This window comes from Amia ocellicauda, chromosome 14 (assembly GCF_036373705.1).
Source record: "Amia ocellicauda isolate fAmiCal2 chromosome 14, fAmiCal2.hap1, whole genome shotgun sequence".
Classification (NCBI taxonomy): Eukaryota; Metazoa; Chordata; class Actinopteri; order Amiiformes; family Amiidae; genus Amia; species Amia ocellicauda.
In genome coordinates, this window is record NC_089863.1 from 7,123,382 (window position 1) to 7,143,715 (window position 20,334).

General features: G+C 48.3%; 19 non-coding genes across 19 annotated transcripts; 7 read left to right on the forward strand and 12 right to left on the reverse strand.

The window, feature by feature from the left end:
* Positions 1-726: 726 nt before the first annotated feature.
* Positions 727-808, reverse strand: trnas-gcu (transfer RNA serine (anticodon GCU)). Its single transcript has one exon. It is a non-coding gene; the product is annotated as a tRNA-Ser (tRNA).
* A 1,022-nt stretch (positions 809-1,830) lies between these two features.
* trnas-gcu (transfer RNA serine (anticodon GCU)) lies at positions 1,831-1,912 on the reverse strand. The gene has a single exon. It is a non-coding gene; the product is annotated as a tRNA-Ser (tRNA).
* A 580-nt stretch (positions 1,913-2,492) lies between these two features.
* Positions 2,493-2,574, forward strand: trnal-aag (transfer RNA leucine (anticodon AAG)). The gene has a single exon. It is a non-coding gene; the product is annotated as a tRNA-Leu (tRNA).
* Positions 2,575-3,613: 1,039 nt separating this feature from the next.
* trnas-gcu (transfer RNA serine (anticodon GCU)) lies at positions 3,614-3,695 on the reverse strand. Its single transcript has one exon. It is a non-coding gene; the product is annotated as a tRNA-Ser (tRNA).
* A 580-nt stretch (positions 3,696-4,275) lies between these two features.
* Positions 4,276-4,357, forward strand: trnal-aag (transfer RNA leucine (anticodon AAG)). Its single transcript has one exon. It is a non-coding gene; the product is annotated as a tRNA-Leu (tRNA).
* A 1,039-nt stretch (positions 4,358-5,396) lies between these two features.
* Positions 5,397-5,478, reverse strand: trnas-gcu (transfer RNA serine (anticodon GCU)). Its single transcript has one exon. It is a non-coding gene; the product is annotated as a tRNA-Ser (tRNA).
* A 1,354-nt stretch (positions 5,479-6,832) lies between these two features.
* trnas-gcu (transfer RNA serine (anticodon GCU)) lies at positions 6,833-6,914 on the reverse strand. The gene has a single exon. It is a non-coding gene; the product is annotated as a tRNA-Ser (tRNA).
* A 580-nt stretch (positions 6,915-7,494) lies between these two features.
* trnal-aag (transfer RNA leucine (anticodon AAG)) lies at positions 7,495-7,576 on the forward strand. The gene has a single exon. It is a non-coding gene; the product is annotated as a tRNA-Leu (tRNA).
* Positions 7,577-8,615: 1,039 nt separating this feature from the next.
* trnas-gcu (transfer RNA serine (anticodon GCU)) lies at positions 8,616-8,697 on the reverse strand. Its single transcript has one exon. It is a non-coding gene; the product is annotated as a tRNA-Ser (tRNA).
* A 580-nt stretch (positions 8,698-9,277) lies between these two features.
* Positions 9,278-9,359, forward strand: trnal-aag (transfer RNA leucine (anticodon AAG)). The gene has a single exon. It is a non-coding gene; the product is annotated as a tRNA-Leu (tRNA).
* A 1,039-nt stretch (positions 9,360-10,398) lies between these two features.
* On the reverse strand, positions 10,399-10,480 carry trnas-gcu (transfer RNA serine (anticodon GCU)). Its single transcript has one exon. It is a non-coding gene; the product is annotated as a tRNA-Ser (tRNA).
* A 580-nt stretch (positions 10,481-11,060) lies between these two features.
* On the forward strand, positions 11,061-11,142 carry trnal-aag (transfer RNA leucine (anticodon AAG)). The gene has a single exon. It is a non-coding gene; the product is annotated as a tRNA-Leu (tRNA).
* Positions 11,143-12,181: 1,039 nt separating this feature from the next.
* trnas-gcu (transfer RNA serine (anticodon GCU)) lies at positions 12,182-12,263 on the reverse strand. The gene has a single exon. It is a non-coding gene; the product is annotated as a tRNA-Ser (tRNA).
* A 580-nt stretch (positions 12,264-12,843) lies between these two features.
* On the forward strand, positions 12,844-12,925 carry trnal-aag (transfer RNA leucine (anticodon AAG)). The gene has a single exon. It is a non-coding gene; the product is annotated as a tRNA-Leu (tRNA).
* A 1,039-nt stretch (positions 12,926-13,964) lies between these two features.
* Positions 13,965-14,046, reverse strand: trnas-gcu (transfer RNA serine (anticodon GCU)). The gene has a single exon. It is a non-coding gene; the product is annotated as a tRNA-Ser (tRNA).
* A 580-nt stretch (positions 14,047-14,626) lies between these two features.
* On the forward strand, positions 14,627-14,708 carry trnal-aag (transfer RNA leucine (anticodon AAG)). Its single transcript has one exon. It is a non-coding gene; the product is annotated as a tRNA-Leu (tRNA).
* Positions 14,709-16,066: 1,358 nt separating this feature from the next.
* Positions 16,067-16,153, reverse strand: trnas-gcu (transfer RNA serine (anticodon GCU)). Its single transcript has one exon. It is a non-coding gene; the product is annotated as a tRNA-Ser (tRNA).
* A 3,439-nt stretch (positions 16,154-19,592) lies between these two features.
* On the reverse strand, positions 19,593-19,674 carry trnac-gca (transfer RNA cysteine (anticodon GCA)). The gene has a single exon. It is a non-coding gene; the product is annotated as a tRNA-Cys (tRNA).
* A 196-nt stretch (positions 19,675-19,870) lies between these two features.
* Positions 19,871-19,952, reverse strand: trnal-uag (transfer RNA leucine (anticodon UAG)). Its single transcript has one exon. It is a non-coding gene; the product is annotated as a tRNA-Leu (tRNA).
* Between the last annotated feature and the right edge of the window lie 382 nt (positions 19,953-20,334).

Sequence of the window (20,334 nt, forward strand, 5' to 3'; positions counted from 1 at the left end):
GCTGATTCCCTCAAACGAAAACAAATGATAATAAGGCACACGTGCAAGCTTAATAATAAAAGTTGGGAATAAGAAATGAGACAATGAGGTGAAAGCAAATCAAAACACAAAATAAAAGGCAATATAATGCCAACCAAAATACACAACCATATTGAATAGAGAGAAGCGAATGATGAATGTAATAAAAATGAGAGATTAGAAGAGCTCATTAACACCGTCCGAAACATGAACTTTACATTCCTGATGCTATCTGGGCTGTACGTGCACCTTCCCCAAGGGTGAGAGCTTTGCCTCTTGTTTTATGGAGGTGTAGATCTTAATGTCATTGCTTTCGTTTCATTCCATGTTCTAATTGCACCAAGGTGTGGCTCTTTGGCTGCTGAAGTGCCCACCAGTAACTTGGGCTTTGCGGGGAATTGATTGAGGGTGGTGTGGTCACTTGAAATCTTGATAGTGGGGCCTTTTCTCATATACCTCGACCCAGGACCAAAAATTCAGCGCTGGCATTTCAGCCACACCAGCCCCCACCCAAGACCCAAAGCAAGCAGACACTACCTGCACCCTCGCAGGCCATCTCCCACCATGCACACCGCCACCCCGGCTATTGCACTCGAGGGTAATGACAACATTTTGAGACAGGACGGAACAGGATTGCAACGTAATGGAAAGAGATGAACACTTTATTGAGGCAGCATCATTGCTCTTCTGTAAAAGGCTGCCGTGATCCGACGAGGATGGGATTCGAACCCACGCGTGCACAGCAAAATGGATTAGCAGTCCATCGCCTTAACCACTCGGCCACCTCGTCTGCAGAGAGCGCTCCCCGTTGACATGCAAAGTACATTTCAAGAAAAGTAACGTGTGAAATGGAACGACGAGGTGCAACTAGAAAAGCACCATGACTTTAATGGCTAAAGGAAGTTGGCAACGGTGGGATTCTAACCCATGCCTCCAAAGAGACTGGAGCTTAAACGAAGCGCCTTAGACCACTCGGCCATGTTACCACACACAGCACGATGTCTACGGTCACACCTGCTTCAGTCGTCTCATGTGGTGGACGCTTCTGCGTATCAACATTTTCAACAGCGAGGGTGGACCCAGGGGCTTTGTGCGTCGCTGATTCCCTCAAACGAAAACAAATGATAATAAGGCACACGGGCAAGCTTAATAATAAAAGTTGGGAATAAGAAATGAGACAATGAGGTGAAAGCAAATCAAAACACAAAATAAAAGGCAATATAATGCCAACCAAAATACACAACCATATTGAATAGAGAGAAGCGAATGATGAATGTAATAAAAATGAGAGATTAGAAGAGCTCATTAACACCGTCCGAAACATGAACTTTACATTCCTGATGCTATCTGGGCTGTACGTGCACCTTCCCCAAGGGTGAGAGCTTTGCCTCTTGTTTTATGGAGGTGTAGATCTTAATGTCATTGCTTTCGTTTCATTCCATGTTCTAATTGCACCAAGGTGTGGCTCTTTGGCTGCTGAAGTGCCCACCAGTAACTTGGGCTTTGCGGGGAATTGATTGAGGGTGGTGTGGTCACTTGAAATCTTGATAGTGGGGCCTTTTCTCATATACCTCGCCCCAGGACCAAAAATTCAGCGCTGGCATTTCAGCCACACCAGCCCCCACAGCAAGCAGACACGCCCTGCACCCTCGCAGGCCATCTCCCACCATGCACACCGCCACCCCGGCTATTGCACTCGAGGGTAATGACAACATTTTGAGACAGGACGGAACAGGACTGCAACGTAATGGAAAGAGATGAACACTTTATTGAGGCAGCATCATTGCTCTTCTGTAAGAGGCTGCCGTGATCCGAATAGGATGGGATTCGAACCCACGCGTGCACAGCACAATGGATTAGCAGTCCATCGCCTTAACCACTCGGCCACCTCGTCTGCCGAGAGCACGCCCCGTTGACATGCAAAGTACATTTCAAGAAAAGTAACGTGTGAAATGGAACGACGAGGTGCAACTAGGAAAGCACCATGACTTTAATGGCTAAAGGAAGTTGGCAACGGTGGGATTCTAACCCACGCCTCCAAAGAGACTGGAGCTTAAACGAAGCGCCTTAGACCACTCGGCCACGTTACCACACACAGCACGATGTCTACGGTCACACCTGCTTCAGTCGTCTCACGTGGTGGACGCTTCTGCGTATCAACATTTTCAACAGCGCTGTTGACCTTTGCTGCTGTTGAAGATGCACCGAGTACATTAAGCATGAAAACATCCCAATCTGTACGGGCTCGAAAGGATTGTATTGTGACCCGCACATACTGCGCAGTGGACTCGTAGTCTGTTTGCACGCAGACACAAGACTTCACCTGAATCGACGTCTTTTGACGAAACTAGATTAAATGCATAGGATTTGATCATTGAAATCATCATGACAATAACTTCATACATACATGCATGCGTGCATGCATGCTTACATACATCCAGACATACAAAGCGGTAAGACAGGGCCTTTCCCTGGGTAGCGTGGCCGAGCGGTCTAAGGCGCTGGATTAAGGCTCCAGTCTCTTCGGAGGCGTGGGTTCAAATCCCACTGCTGCCAGCAGCCATGTTTTTGCCCGTCTTCAACGACCTGGTTGACCACTTTGCTAGGTTTCAGCAAGACTCCCAGGCGGCATCCAAATGAACCAAAAACACACAGTGGTCTGTATACAGTTGTGAATGTGGCCCCACAGGATCTTAATGCAGTGTTTCGTAGATGCAGGGTCAAGACCGGGGTCGTGGATGGACAAGCGGCGCACGCAACCTGGGAGCAGAAACACACAGACGCACACCTGACGTTCATTACTTATGGCCCAAGTACCCGAGGAACGCTTGCTGATGGAGTGCAGGTGGACCCAGGGGCGTTGTGCGGCGCTGATTCCCTCAAACGAAAACAAATGATAATAAGGCACACGTGCAAGCTTAATAATAACAGTTGGGAATAAGAAATGAGACAATGAGGTGAAAGCAAATCAAAACATAAAATAAAAGGCAATATAATGCCAACCAATATACACAACCATATTGAATAGAGAGAAGCGAATGATGAATGTAATAAAAATGAGAGATTAGAAGAGCTCATTAACACCGTCCGAAACATGAACTTTACATTCCTGATGCTATCTGGGCTGTACGTGCACCTTCCCCAAGGGTGAGAGCTTTGCCTCTTGTTTTATGGAGGTGTAGATCTTAATGTCATTGCTTTCGTTTCATTCCATGTTCTAATTGCACCAAGGTGTGGCTCTTTGGCTGCTGAAGTGCCCACCAGTAACTTGGGCTTTGCGGGGAATTGATTGAGGGTGGTGTGGTCACTTGAAATCTTGATAGTGGGGCCTTTTCTCATATACCTCGCCCCAGGAACAAAAATTCAGCGCTGGCATTTCAGCCACACCAGCCCCCACCCAAGACCCAAAGCAAGCAGACACGCCCTGCACCCTCACAGGCCATCTCCCACCATGCACACCGTCACCCCGGCTATTGCACTCGAGGGTAATGACAACATTTTGAGACAAAACGGAACAGGATTGCAACGTAATGGAAAGAGATGAACACTTTATTGAGGCAGCATCATTGCTCTTCTTTAAGAGGCTGCCGTGATCCGATGAGGATGGGATTCGAACCCACGCGTGCACAGCACAATGGATTAGCAGTCCATCGCCTTAACCACTTGGCCACCTCGTCTGCAGAGAGCATTCCCCATTGACATGCAAAGTACATTTCAAGAAAAGTAACATGTGAAATGGAACGACGAGGTGCAACTAGGAAAGCACCATGACTTAAATGGCTAAAGGAAGTTGGAAACGGTGGGATTCTAACCCACGCCTCCAAAGAGACTGGAGCTTAAACGAAGCGCCTTAGACCACTCGGCCATGTTACCACACACAGCACGATGTCTACGGTCACACCTGCTTCAGTCGTCTCATGTGGTGGACGCTTCTGCGTATCAACATTTTCAACAGCGCTGTTGACCTTTGCTGCTGTTGAAGATGCACCGAGTACATTAAGCATGAAAACATCCCAATCTGTACGGGCTCGAAAGGATTGTATTGTGACCCGCACATACTGCGCAGTGGACTCGTAGTCTGTTTGCACGCAGACACAAGACTTCACCTGAATCGACGTCTTTTGACGAAACTAGATTAAATGCATAGGATTTGATCATTGAAATCATCATGACAATAACTTCATACATACATGCATGCGTGCATGCATGCTTACATACATCCAGACATACAAAGCGGTAAGACAGGGCCTTTCCCCGGGTAGCGTGGCCGAGCGGTCTAAGGTGCTGGATTAAGGCTCCAGTCTCTTCGGAGGCGTGGGTTCAAATCCCACCGCTGCCAGCAGCCATGTTTTTGCCCGTCTTCAACGACCTGGTTGACGACTTTGCTAGGTTTCAGCAAGACTCCCAGGCGGCATCCAAATGAACCAAAAACACACAGTGGTCTGTATACAGTTGTGAATGTGGCCCCACAGGATCTTAATGCAGAGTTTCGTAGATGCAGGGTCAAGACCGGGGTCGTGGATGGACAAGCGGCGCACGCAACCTGGGAGCAGAAACACACAGACGCACACCTGACGTTCATTACTTATGGCCCAAGTACCCGAGGAACGCTTGCTGATGGAGTGCAGGTGGACCCAGGGGCGTTGTGCGTCGCTGATTCCCTCAAACGAAAACAAATGATAATAAGGCACACGGGCAAGCTTAATAATAAAAGTTGGGAATAAGAAATGAGACAATGAGGTGAAAGCAAATCAAAACACAAAATAAAAGGCAATATAATGCCAACCAAAATACACAACCATATTGAATAGAGAGAAGCGAATGATGAATGTAATAAAAATGAGAGATTAGAAGAGCTCATTAACACCGTCCGAAACAAGAACTTTACATTCCTGATGCTATCTGGGCTGTACGTGCACCTTCCCCAAGGGTGAGAGCTTTGCCTCTTGTTTTATGGAGGTGTAGATCTTAATGTCATTGCTTTCGTTTCATTCCATCTTCTAATTGCACCAAGGTGTGGCTCTGTGGCTGCTGAAGTGCCCACCAGTAACTTGGGCTTTGCGGGGAATTGATTGAGGGTGGTGTGGTCACTTGAAATCTTGATAGTGGGGCCTTTTCTCATATACCTCGCCCCAGGACCAAAAATTCAGCGCTGGCATTTCAGCCACACCAGCCCCCACCCAAGACCAAAAGCAAGCAGACACGCCCTGCACCCTCGCAGGCCATCTCCCACCATGCACACCGCCACCCCGGCTATTGCACTCGAGGGTAATGACAACATTTTGAGACAGGACAGAACAGGATTGCAACGTAATGGAAAGACATGAACACTTTATTGAGGCAGCATCATTGCTCTTCTGTAAGAGGCTGCCGTGATCCGACGAGGATGGGATTCGAACCCATGCGTGCACAGCACAATGGATTAGCAGTCCATCGCCTTAACCACTCGGCCACCTCGTCTGCCGAGAGCGCTCATCGTTGACATGCAAAGTACATTTCAAGAAAAGTAACGTGTGAAATGGAACGACGAGGTGCAACTAGGAAAGCACCATGACTTTAATGGCTAAAGGAAGTTGGCAACGGTGGAATTCTAACCCACGCCTCCAAAGAGACTGGAGCTTAAACGAAGCGCCTTAGACCACTCGGCCACGTTACCACACACAGCACGATGTCTACGGTCACACCTGCTTCAGTCGTCTCATGTGGTGGACGCTTCTGCGTATCAACATTTTCAACAGCGCTGTTGACCTTTGCTGCTGTTGAAGATGCACCGAGTACATTAAGCATGAAAACATCCCAATCTGTACGGGCTCGAAAGGATTGTATTGTGACCCGCACATACTGCGCAGTGGACTCGTAGTCTGTTTGCACGCAGACACAAGACTTCACCTGAATCGACGTCTTTTGACGAAACTAGATTAAATGCATAGGATTTGATCATTGAAATCATCATGACAATAACTTCATACATACATGCATGCGTGCATGCATGCTTACATACATCCAGACATACAAAGCGGTAAGACAGGGCCCTTCCCCGGGTAGCGTGTGTAGCGGAGTGCAGGTGGACCCAGGGGCGTTGTGCGGCGCTGATTCCCTCAAACGAAAACAAATGATAATAAGGCACACGTGCAAGCTTAATAATAACAGTTGGGAATAAGAAATGAGACAATGAGGTGAAAGCAAATCAAAACACAAAATAAAAGGCAATATAATGCCAACCAAAATACACAACCATATTGAATAGAGAGAAGCGAATGATGAATGTAATAAAAATGAGAGATTAGAAGAGCTCATTAACACCGTCCGAAACATGAACTTTACATTCCTGATGCTATCTGGGGTGTACGTGCACCTTCCCCAAGGGTGAGAGCTTTGCCTCTTGTTTTATGGAGGTGTAGATCTTAATGTCATTGCTTTCGTTTCATTCCATCTTCTAATTGCACCAAGGTGTGGCTCTTTGGCTGCTGAAGTGCCCACCAGTAACTTGGGCTTTGCGGGGAATTGATTGAGGGTGGTGTGGTCACTTGAAATCTTGATAGTGGGGCCTTTTCTCACATACCTCGCCCCAGGACCAAAAATTCAGCGCTGGCATTTCAGCCACACCAGCCCCCACCCAAGACACAAAGCAAGCAGACACGCCCTGCACCCTCGCAGGCCATCTCCCACCATGCACACCGCCAACCCGGCTATTGCACTTGAGGGTAATGACAACATTTTGAGACAGGACGGAACAGGATTGCAACGTAATGGAAAGAGATGAACACTTTATTGAGGCAGCATCATTGCTCTTCTGTAAAAGGCTGCCGTGATCCGACGAGGATGGGATTCGAACCCACGCGTGCACAGCACAATGGATTAGCAGTCCATCGCCTTAACCACTCGGCCACCTCGTCTGCAGAGAGCGCTCCCCGTTGACATGCAAAGTACATTTCAAGAAAAGTAACGTGTGAAATGGAACGACGAGGTGCAACTAGAAAAGCACCATGACTTTAATGGCTAAAGGAAGTTGGCAACGGTGGGATTCTAACCCATGCCTCCAAAGAGACTGGAGCTTAAACGAAGCGCCTTAGACCACTCGGCCATGTTACCACACACAGCACGATGTCTACGGTCACACCTGCTTCAGTCGTCTCATGTGGTGGACGCTTCTGCGTATCAACATTTTCAACAGCGCTGTTGACCTTTGCTGCTGTTGAAGATGTACCGAGTACATTAAGCATGAAAACATCCCAATCTGTACGGGCTCGAAAGGATTGTATTGTGACCCGCACATACTGCGCAGTGGACTCGTAGTCTGTTTGCACGCAGACACAAGACTTCACCTGAATCGACGTCTTTTGACGAAACTAGATTAAATGCATAGGATTTGATCATTGAAATCATCATGACAATAACTTCATACATACATGCATGCGTGCATGCATGCTTACATACATCCAGACATACAAAGCGGTAAGACAGGGCCTTTCCCCGGGTAGCGTGGCCGAGCGGTCTAAGGCGCTGGATTAAGGCTCCAGTCTCTTCGGAGGCGTGGGTTCAAATCCCACCGCTGCCAGCAGCCATGTTTTTGCCCGTCTTCAACGACCTGGTTGACGACTTTGCTAGGTTTCAGCAAGACTCCCAGGCGGCATCCAAATGAACCAAAAACACACAGTGGTCTGTATACAGTTGTGAATGTGGCCCCACAGGATCTTAATGCAGTGTTTCGTAGATGCAGGGTCAAGACCGGGGTCGTGGATGGACAAGCGGCGCACGCAACCTGGGAGCAGAAACACACAGACGCACACCTGATGTTCATTACTTATGGCCCAAGTACCCGAGGAACGCTTGCTGATGGAGTGCAGGTGGACCCAGGGGCGTTGTGCGTCGCTGATTCCCTCAAACGAAAACAAATGATAATAAGGCACACGGGCAAGCTTAATAATAAAAGTTGGGAATAAGAAATGAGACAATGAGGTGAAAGCAAATCAAAACACAAAATAAAAGGCAATATAATGCCAACCAAAATACACAACCATATTGAATAGAGAGAAGCGAATGATGAATGTAATAAAAATGAGAGATTAGAAGAGCTCATTAACACCGTCCGAAACATGAACTTTACATTCCTGATGCTATCTGGGCTGTACGTGCACCTTCCCCAAGGGTGAGAGCTTTGCCTCTTGTTTTATGGAGGTGTAGATCTTAATGTCATTGCTTTCGTTTCATTCCATCTTCTAATTGCACCAAGGTGTGGCTCTTTGGCTGCTGAAGTGCCCACCAGTAACTTGGGCTTTGCGGGGAATTGATTGAGGGTGGTGTGGTCACTTGAAATCTTGATAGTGGGGCCTTTTCTCATATACCTCGCCCCAGGACCAAAAATTCAGCGCTGGCATTTCAGCCACACCAGCCCCCACCCAAGACCAAAAGCAAGCAGACACGCCCTGCACCCTCGCAGGCCATCTCCCACCATGCACACCGCCACCCCGGCTATTGCACTCGAGGGTAATGACAACATTTTGAGACAGGACGGAACAGGATTGCAACGTAATGGAAAGACATGAACACTTTATTGAGGCAGCATCATTGCTCTTCTGTAAGAGGCTGCCGTGATCCGACGAGGATGGGATTCGAACCCATGCGTGCACAGCACAATGGATTAGCAGTCCATCGCCTTAACCACTCGGCCACCTCGTCTGCCGAGAGCGCTCATCGTTGACATGCAAAGTACATTTCAAGAAAAGTAACGTGTGAAATGGAACGACGAGGTGCAACTAGGAAAGCACCATGACTTTAATGGCTAAAGGAAGTTGGCAACGGTGGGATTCTAACCCACGCCTCCAAAGAGACTGGAGCTTAAACGAAGCGCCTTAGACCACTCGGCCATGTTACCACACACAGCACGATGTCTACGGTCACACCTGCTTCAGTCGTCTCATGTGGTGGACGCTTCTGCGTATCAACATTTTCAACAGCGCTGTTGACCTTTGCTGCTGTTGAAGATGCACCGAGTACATTAAGCATGAAAACATCCCAATCTGTACGGGCTCGAAAGGATTGTATTGTGACCCGCACATACTGCGCAGTGGACTCGTAGTCTGTTTGCACGCAGACACAAGACTTCACCTGAATCGACGTCTTTTGACGAAACTAGATTAAATGCATAGGATTTGATCATTGAAATCATCATGACAATAACTTCATACATACATGCATGCGTGCATGCATGCTTACATACATCCAGACATACAAAGCGGTAAGACAGGGCCTTTCCCCGGGTAGCGTGGCCGAGCGGTCTAAGGTGCTGGATTAAGGCTCCAGTCTCTTCGGAGGCGTGGGTTCAAATCCCACCGCTGCCAGCAGCCATGTTTTTGCCCGTCTTCAACGACCTGGTTGACGACTTTGCTAGGTTTCAGCAAGACTCCCAGGCGGCATCCAAATGAACCAAAAACACACAGTGGTCTGTATACAGTTGTGAATGTGGCCCCACAGGATCTTAATGCAGTGTTTCGTAGATGAAGGGTCAAGACCGGGGTCGTGGATGGAAAAGCGCCGCACGCAACCTGGGAGCAGAAACACACAGACGCACACCTGACGTTCATTACTTATGGCCCAAGTACCCGAGGAACGCTTGCTGATGGAGTGCAGGTGGACCCAGGGGCGTTGTGCGGCGCTGATTCCCTCAAACGAAAACAAATGATAATAAGGCACACGTGCAAGCTTAATAATAACAGTTGGGAATAAGAAATGAGACAATGAGGTGAAAGCAAATCAAAACACAAAATAAAAGGCAATATAATGCCAACCAAAATACACAACCATATTGAATAGAGAGAAGCGAATGATGAATGTAATAAAAATGAGAGATTAGAAGAGCTCATTAACACCGTCCGAAACATGAACTTTACATTCCTGATGCTATCTGGGCTGTACGTGCACCTTCCCCAAGGGTGAGAGCTTTGCCTCTTGTTTTATGGAGGTGTAGATCTTAATGTCATTGCTTTCGTTTCATTCCATCTTCTAATTGCACCAAGGTGTGGCTCTTTGGCTGCTGAAGTGCCCACCAGTAACTTGGGCTTTGCGGGGAATTGATTGAGGGTGGTGTGGTCACTTGAAATCTTGATAGTGGGGCCTTTTCTCATATACCTCGCCCCAGGACCAAAAATTCAGCGCTGGCATTTCAGCCACACCAGCCCCCACCCAAGACCAAAAGCAAGCAGACACGCCCTGCACCCTCGCAGGCCATCTCCCACCATGCACACCGCCACCCCGGCTATTGCACTCGAGGGTAATGACAACATTTTGAGACAGGACGGAACAGGATTGCAACGTAATGGAAAGAGATGAACACTTTATTGAGGCAGCATCATTGCTCTTCTGTAAAAGGCTGCCGTGATCCGACGAGGATGGGATTCGAACCCACGCGTGCACAGCACAATGGATTAGCAGTCCATCGCCTTAACCACTCGGCCACCTCGTCTGCAGAGAGCGCTCCCCGTTGACATGCAAAGTACATTTCAAGAAAAGTAACGTGTGAAATGGAACGACGAGGTGCAACTAGGAAAGCACCATGACTTTAATGGCTAAAGGAAGTTGGCAACGGTGGGATTCTAACCCACGCCTCCAAAGAGACTGGAGCTTAAACGAAGCGCCTTAGACCACTCGGCCATGTTACCACACACAGCACGATGTCTACGGTCACACCTGCTTCAGTCGTCTCATGTGGTGGACGCTTCTGCGTATCAACATTTTCAACAGCGCTGTTGACCTTTGCTGCTGTTGAAGATGCACCGAGTACATTAAGCATGAAAACATCCCAATCTGTACGGGCTCGAAAGGATTGTATTGTGACCCGCACATACTGCGCAGTGGACTCGTAGTCTGTTTGCACGCAGACACAAGACTTCACCTGAATCGACGTCTTTTGACGAAACTAGATTAAATGCATAGGATTTGATCATTGAAATCATCATGACAATAACTTCATACATACATGCATGCGTGCATGCATGCTTACATACATCCAGACATACAAAGCGGTAAGACAGGGCCTTTACCCGGGTAGCGTGGCCGAGCGGTCTAAGGTGCTGGATTAAGGCTCCAGTCTCTTCGGAGGCGTGGGTTCAAATCCCACCGCTGCCAGCAGCCATGTTTTTGCCCGTCTTCAACGACCTGGTTGACGACTTTGCTAGGTTTCAGCAAGACTCCCAGGCGGCATCCAAATGAACCAAAAACACACAGTGGTCTGTATACAGTTGTGAATGTGGCCCCACAGGATCTTAATGCAGTGTTTCGTAGATGCAGGGTCAAGACCGGGGTCGTGGATGGACAAGCGGCGCACGCAACCTGGGAGCAGAAACACACAGACGCACACCTGACGTTCATTACTTATGGCCCAAGTACCCGAGGAACGCTTGGTGATGGAGTGCAGGTGGACCCAGGGGCGTTGTGCGTCGCTGATTCCCTCAAACGAAAACAAATGATAATAAGGCACACGGGCAAGCTTAATAATAAAAGTTGGGAATAAGAAATGAGACAATGAGGTGAAAGCAAATCAAAACACAAAATAAAAGGCAATATAATGCCAATCAAAATACACAACCATATTGAATAGAGAGAAGCGAATGATGAATGTAATAAAAATGAGAGATTAGAAGAGCTCATTAACACCGTCCGAAACATGAACTTTACATTCCTGATGCTATCTGGGCTGTACGTGCACCTTCCCCAAGGGTGAGAGCTTTGCCTCTTGTTTTATGGAGGTGTAGATCTTAATGTCATTGCTTTCGTTTCATTCCATCTTCTAATTGCACCAAGGTGTGGCTCTTTGGCTGCTGAAGTGCCCACCAGTAACTTGGGCTTTGCGGGGAATTGATTGAGGGTGGTGTGGTCACTTGAAATCTTGATAGTGGGGCCTTTTCTCATATACCTCGCCCCAGGACCAAAAATTCAGCGCTGGCATTTCAGCCACACCAGCCCCCAGCCAAGACCCAAAGCAAGCAGACACGCCCTGCACCCTCGCAGGCCATCTCCCACCATGCACACCGCCACCCCGGCTATTGCACTCGAGGGTAATGACAACATTTTGAGACAGGACGGAAAAGGATTGCAACGTAATGGAAAGAGATGAACACTTTATCGAGGCAGCATCATTGCTCTTCTGTAAGAGGCTGCCGTGATCCGACGAGGATGGGATTCGAACCCACGCGTGCACAGCACAATGGATTAGCAGTCCATCGCCTTAACCACTCGGCCACCTCGTCTGCCGAGAGCGCTCCCCGTTGACATGCAAAGTACATTTCAAGAAAAGTAACGTGTGAAATGGAACGACGAGGTGCAACTAGGAAAGCACCATGACTTTAATGGCTAAAGGAAGTTGGCAACGGTGGGATTCTAACCCATGCCTCCAAAGAGACTGGAGCTTAAATGAAGCGCCTTAGACCACTCGGCCAGGTTACCACACACAGCACGATGTCTACGGTCACACCTGCTTCTGTCGTCTCATGTGGTGGACGCTTCTCCCTATCAACATTTTCAACAGCGCTATTGACCTTTGCTGCTGTTGAAGATGCACCGAGTACATTAAGCATGAAAACATCCCAATCTGTACGGGCTCGAAAGGATTGTATTGTGACCCGCACATACTGCGCAGTGGACTCGTAGTCTGTTTGCACGCAGACACAAGACTTCACCTGAATCGACGTCTTTTGACGAAACTAGATTAAATGCATAGGATTTGATCATTGAAATCATCATGACAATAACTTCATACATACATGCATGCGTGCATGCATGCTTACATACATCCAGACATACAAAGCGGTAAGACAGGGCCTTTCCCCGGGTAGCTTGGCCGAGCGGTCTAAGGCGCTGGATTAAGGCTCCAGTCTCTTTGGAGGCGTGGGTTCAAATCACACCGCTGCCAGCAGCCATGTTTTTGCCCGTCTTCAACGACCTGGTTGACCACTTTGCTAGGTTTCAGCAAGACTCCCAGGCGGCATCCAAATGAACCAAAAACACACAGTGGTCTGTATACAGTTGTGAATGTGGCCCCACAGGATCTTAATGCAGTGTTTCGTAGATGCAGGGTCAAGACCGGGGTCGTGGATGGAAAAGCGGCGCACGCAACCTGGGAGCAGAAACACACAGACGCACACCTGACGTTCATTACTTATGGCCCAAGTACCCGAGGAACGCTTGCTGATGGAGTGCAGGTGGACCCAGGGGCGTTGTGCGGCGCTGATTCCCTCAAACGAAAACAAATGATAATAAGGCACACGTGCAAGCTTAATAATAACAGTTGGGAATAAGAAATGAGACAATGAGGTGAAAGCAAATCAAAACACAAAATAAAAGGCAATATAATGCCAACCAAAATACACAACCATATTGAATAGAGAGAAGCGAATGATGAATGTAATAAAAATGAGAGATTAGAAGAGCTCATTAACACCGTCCGAAACATGAACTTTACATTCCTGATGCTATCTGGGCTGTACGTGCACCTTCCCCAAGGGTGAGAGCTTTGCCTCTTGTTTTATGGAGGTGTAGATCTTAATGTCATTGCTTTCGTTTCATTCCATCTTCTAATTGCACCAAGGTGTGGCTCTTTGGCTGCTGAAGTGCCCACCAGTAACTTGGGCTTTGCGGGGAATTGATTGAGGGTGGTGTGGTCACTTGAAATCTTGATAGTGGGGCCTTTTCTCATATACCTCGCCCCAGGACCAAAAATTCAGCGCTGGCATTTCAGCCACACCAGCCCCCACCCAAGACCCAAAGCAGGCAGACACGCCCTGCACCCTCACAGGCCATCTCCCACCATGCACACCGCCACCCCGGCTATTGCACTCGAGGGTAATGACAACATTTTGAGACAGGACGGAACAGGATTGCAACGTAATGGAAAGAGATGAACACTTTATTGAGGCAGCATCATTGCTCTTCTGTAAAAGGCTGCCGTGATCCGACGAGGATGGGATTCGAACCCACGCGTGCACAGCACAATGGATTAGCAGTCCATCGCCTTAACCACTCGGCCACCTCGTCTGCAGAGAGCGCTCCCCGTTGACATGCAAAGTACATTTCAAGAAAAGTAACGTGTGAAATGGAACGACGAGGTGCAACTAGGAAAGCACCATGACTTTAATGGCTAAAGGAAGTTGGCAATGGTGGGATTCTAACCCACGCCTCCAAAGAGATTGGAGCTTAAACGAAGCGCCTTAGACCACTCGGCCACGTTACCACACACAGCACTATGTCTACGGTCACACCTGCTTCAGTCGTCTCACGTGGTGGACGCTTCTGCGTATCAACATTTTCAACAGCGCTGTTGACCTTTGCTGCTGTTGAAGATGCACCGAGTACATTAAGCATGAAAACATCCCAATCTGTACGGGCTCGAAAGGATTGTATTGTGACCCGCACATACTGCGCTGTGGACTCGTAGTCTGTTTGCACGCAGACACAAGACTTCACCTGAATCGACGTCTTTTGACGAAACTAGATTAAATGCATAGGATTTGATCATTGAAATCATCATGACAATAACTTCATACATACATGCATGCGTGCATGCATGCTTACATACATCCAGACATACAAAGCGGTAAGACAGGGCCTTTCCCCGGGTAGCGTGGCCGAGCGGTCTAAGGCGCTGGATTAAGGCTCCAGTCTCTTCGGAGGCGTGGGTTCAAATCCCACCGCTGCCAGCAGCCATGTTTTTGCCCGTCTTCAACGACCTGGTTGACGACTTTGCTAGGTTTCAGCAAGACTCCCAGGCGGCATCCAAATGAACCAAAAACACACAGTGGTCTGTATACAGTTGTGAATGTGGCCCCACAGGATCTTAATGCAGTGTTTCGTAGATGCAGGGTCAAGACTGGGGTCGTGGATGGAAAAGCGGCACACGCAACCTGGGAGCATGCATGCGTACAAAGCGGAAAGACAGGGCCCTTACCCGCGTAGCTTGGCCGAGCTGTCAAAGGCGCTGGGTTAAGGCACCAGTCTCTTCGGAGGCGTGGGTTCAAATCCCACCGCTGCCAGCAGCCATGTTTTAGCCCGTCTTCAACGACCTGGTTGACGACGTTGCTAGGTTTCAGCAAGACTCCCAGGCGGCATCCAAATCAAACAAAATAACACAGTGGTCTGTATACAGTTGTGAATGTGGCCACACAGGATCTTAATACAGTGTTTCGTAGATGCAGGGTCAAGACCGGGGTCATGGATGGAAAAGCGGCGCACGCAACCTGGGAGCAGAAACACACAGACGCACACCTGACGTTCATTACTTATGGCCCATGTACCCGAGGAACGCTTGGTGATGGAGTGCAGGTGGACCCAGGGGCGTTGTGCGGCGCTGATTCCCTCAAACGAAAACAAATGATAATAAGGCACACGTGCAAGCTTAATAATAACAGTTGGGAATAAGAAATGAGACAATGAGGTGAAAGCAAATCAAAACACAAAATAAAAGGCAATATAATGCCAACCAAAATACACAACCATATTGAATAGAGAGAAGTGAATGATGAATGTAATAAGAATGAGAGATTAGAAGAGCTCATTAACACCGTCCGAAACATGAACTTTACATTCCTGATGCTATCTGGGCTGTACGTGCACCTTCCCCAAGGGTGAGAGCTTTGCCTCTTGTTTTATGGAGGTGTAGATCTTAATGTCATTGCTTTCGTTTCATTCCATCTTCTAATTGTACCAAGGTGTGGCTCTTTGGCTGCTGAAATGCCCACCAGTAACTTGGGCTTTGCAGGGAATTGATTGAGGGTGGTGTGGTCACTTGAAATCTTGATAGTGGGGCCTTTTCTCATATACCTCGCCCCAGGACCAAAAATTCAGCACTGGCATTTCAGCCACACCAGCCCCACCACAAGCAGACACGCCCTGCACCCTCGCAGGCCATCTCCCACCATGCACACCGCCGCCACCCCGGCTATTCCACTTGAGGGTAATGACAAAATTTTGAGACAGGACGGAACAGGATTGCAACGTAATGGAAAGAGATGAACACCTTTTCGAGGCAGCATCATTGCTATTCTATAAAAGGTTCCCATGATCTCACGAGGATGGGACTCGAACCCACGCGTGCATAGCACAATGGATTAGCAGTCTATCGCCTTAACCACTCGGCCACCTCGTCTGCAGAGAGCGCTCCCCGTTGACATGCAAAGTACATTTCAAGAAAAGTAACGTGTGAAATGGAACGACGAGGTGCAACTAGGAAAGCACCATGACTTTAATGGCTAAAGGAAGTTGGCAACGGTGGGATTCTAACCCACGCCTCCAAAGAGACTGGAGCTTAAATGAAGCGCCTTAGACCACTCGGCCACGTTACCACACACAGCACGATGTCTACGGTCACACCTGCTTCAGTCGTCTCATGTGGTGGACGCTTCTGCGTATCAACATTTTCAACAGCGCTGTTGACCTTTGCTGCTGTTGAAGATGCACCGAGTACATTAAGCATGAAAACATCCCAATCTGTACGGGCTCGAAAGGATTGTATTGTGACCCGCACATACTGCGCAGTGGACTCGTAGTCTGTTTGCACGCAGACACAAGACTTCACCTGATTCGACGTCTTTTGACGAAACTAGATTAAATGCATAGGATTTGATCATTGAAATCATCATGACAATAACTTCATACATACATGCATGCGTGCATGCATGCTTACATACATCCAGACATACAAAGCGGTAAGACAGGGCCCTTACCCGGGTAGCTTGGCCGAGCTGTCAAAGGCGCTGGGTTAAGGCACCAGTTTCTTCGGAGGCGTGGCTTCAAATCCCACCGCTGCCAGCAGCCGTGTTTTTGCCCGTCTTCAACGACCTGGTTGACGACTTTGCTAGGTTTCAGCAAGACTCCCAGGCGGCATCCAAATGAAACAAAAACACACAGTGGTCTGTATACAGTTGTGAATGTGGCCACACAGGATCTTAATGCAGTGTTTCGTAGATGCAGGGTCAAGACTGGGGTCGTGGATGGAAAAGCGGCGCACGCAACCTGGGAGCAGAAACACACAGACGCACACCTGACGTTCATTACTTATGGCCCAAGTACCCGAGGAATGCTTGCTGATGGAGTGCAGGTGGACCCAGGGGCGTTGTGCGGCGCTGATTCCCTCAAACGACAACAAATGATAATAAGGCACACGTGCAAGCTTAATAATAACAGTTGGGAATAAGAAATGAGACAATGAGGTGAAAGCAAATCAAAACACAAAATAAAAGGCAATATAATGCCAACCAAAATACACAACCATATTGAATAGAGAGAAGTGAATGATGAATGTAATAAAAACGAGAGATTAGAAGAGCTCATTAACACCGTCCGAAACATGAACTTTACATTCCTGATGCTATCTGTGCTGTACGTGCACCTTCCCCAAGGGTGAGAGCTTTGCCTCTTGTTTTATGGAGGTGTAGATCTTAATGTCATTGCTTTCGTTTCATTCCATCTTCTAATTGTACCAAGGTGTGGCTCTTTGGCTGCTGAAATGCCCACCAGTAACTTGGGCTTTGCGGGGAATTCATTGAGGGTGATGTGCATGCAAAGTACATGTCCAGAAAAGTAACGTGTGAAATTGAATGACGAGGTGCAACTAGGAAAGCACCATGACTTTAATGGCTAAAGGAAGTTGGCAACGATAGGATTCTAACCCACGCCTCCAAAGAGACTGGAGCTTAAATGAAGAGCCTTAGACCACTCGGCCACGTTACCACACACAGTACGATGCCTACGGTCACACCTGCTTCAGTCATCTCACGTGGTGGACGCTTCTGCGTATCAACATTTTCAACAGCGCTGTTGACCTTTGCTGCTGTTGAAGATGCACCGAGTACATTAAGCATGAAAACATCCCAATCTGTACGGGCTCGAAAGGATTGTATTGTGACCCGCACATACTGCGCAGTGGACTCGTAGTCTGTTTGCACGCAGACACAAGACTTCACCTGAATCGACGTCTTTTGACGAAACTAGATTAAATGCATAGGATTTGATCATTGAAATCATCATGACAATAACTTCATACATACATACATGCGTGCATGCATGTATGCGTGCATGAATGCTTACATACATCCAGACATACAAAGCGGTAAGACAGGGCCATTCCCCGGGTAGCGTGGCCGAGCTGTCAAAGGCGCTGGGTTAAGGCACCAGTCTCTTCGGAGGCGTGGCTTCAAATCTCACCGCTGCCAGCAGCATTGTTTTTGCCCGTCTTCAACGACCAGGTTGACGACGTTGCTAGGTTTCAGCAAGACTCCCAGGCGGCATCCAAATGAAACAAATACACACAGTGGTCTGTATACAGTTGTGAATGTGGCCACACAGGATCTTAAAGCAGTGTTTCGTAGATGCAGGGTCAAGACTGGGGTCGTGGATGGAAAAGCGGCGCACGCAACCTGGGAGCATGCATGCGTACAAAGCGGAAAGACAGGGCCCTTACCCGGGTAGCTTGGCCGAGCTGTCAAAGGCGCTGGGTTAAGGCACCAGTTTCTTCGGAGGCGTGGCTTCAAATCCCACCGCTGCCAGCAGCCGTGTTTTTGCCCGTCTTCAACGACCAGGTTGACGACGTTGCTAGGTTTCAGCAAGACTCCCAGGCGGCATCCAAATGAAACAAAAACACACAGTGGTCTGTATACAGTTGTGAATGTGGCCACACAGGATCTTAATGCAGTGTTTCGTAGATGCAGGGTCAAGACTGGGGTCGTGGATGGAAAAGCGGCGCACGCAACCTGGGAGCAGAAACACACAGACGCACACCTGACGTTCATTACTTATGGCCCAAATACCCGAGGAACGCTTGGTGATGGAGTGCAGGTGGACCGAGGGGCGTTGTACGGCGCTGATTCCCTCAAACGAAAACAAATGATAATAAGGCACACGTGCAAGCTTAATAATAACAGTTGGGAATAAGAAATGAGACAATGAGGTGAAAGCAAATCAAAACACAAAATAAAAGGCAATATATAATGCCAACCAAAATACACAACCATATTGAATAGAGAGAAGTGAATGATGAATGTAATAAAAACGAGAGATTAGAAGAGCTCATTAATACCGTCCGAAACATGAACTTTACATTCCTGATGCTATCTGGGCTGTACGTACACCTTCCCCAAGGGTGAGAGCTTTGCCTCTTGTTTTATGGAGGTGTAGATCTTAATGTCATTGCTTTCGTTTCATTCCATCTTCTAATTGCACCAAGGTGTGGCTCTTTGGCTGCTGAAGTGCCCACCAGTAACTTGGGCTTTGCGGGGAATTGATTGAGGGTGGTGTGGTCACTTGAAATCCTGATAGTGGGGCCTTTTCTCATATACCTCGCCCCAGGACCAAAAATTCAGCGCTGGCATTTCAGGCACACCAGCCCCCACCCAAGACCCAAAGCAAGCAGACACGCCCTGCACCCTCACAGGCCATCTCCCACCATGCACACCGCCACCCCGGCTATTCCACTCGAGGGTAATGACAACATTTTGAGACAGGACGGAACAGGATTGCAACGTAATGGAAAGAGATGAACACTTTATTGAGGCAGCATCATTGCTCTTCTGTAAAAGGCTGCCGAGATCCGACGAGGATGGGATTCGAACACACGCGTGCACAGCACAATGGATTTGCAGTACATCGCCTTAACCACTCTGCCACCTCGTCTGTGGAGAGCGTTCCCCGTTGACATGCAAGGTACATGTCAAGAAAAGTATTTCGATTTAAATCAAGCGAGGGTGATTGCGTGGGTTGGAAGTGCGTGAATGGACTCTTTCAGCAACACCTCATACACGAGTAACATGTGAAATTGAACGACGAGGTGCAACTAGGAAAGCACCATGGTTTAACGGCTAAAGGAAGTTGGCAACGGTGGGATTCGAACCCACGCCTCCAAAGAGACTGGAGCCTAAATCCAGCGCCTTAGACCGCTCTGCCACGTTACCACTGCGCAGTGAACTCGTAGTCTGCTTGCACGCAGAAAGAAGACTTCACCTGAATCGAAGTCTTTTGACGAAACTAGATTAAATGCATAGGATTTGATCATTGAAATCATCATGACAATAACTTCATACATACATGCATGCGTGCATGCATGTATGCGTGCATGAATGCTTACATACATCCAGACATACAAAGCGGTAAGACAGGGCCATTCCCCGGGTAGCGTGGCCGAGCTGTCAAAGGCGCTGGGTTAAGGCACCAGTCTCTTCGGAGGCGTGGTTTCAAATCCCAACACTGCCAGCAGTCGTGTTTTTGCCCGTCTTCAACGACCTGGTTGACGACTTTGCTAGGTTTCAGCAAGACTCCCAGGCGGCATCCAAATGA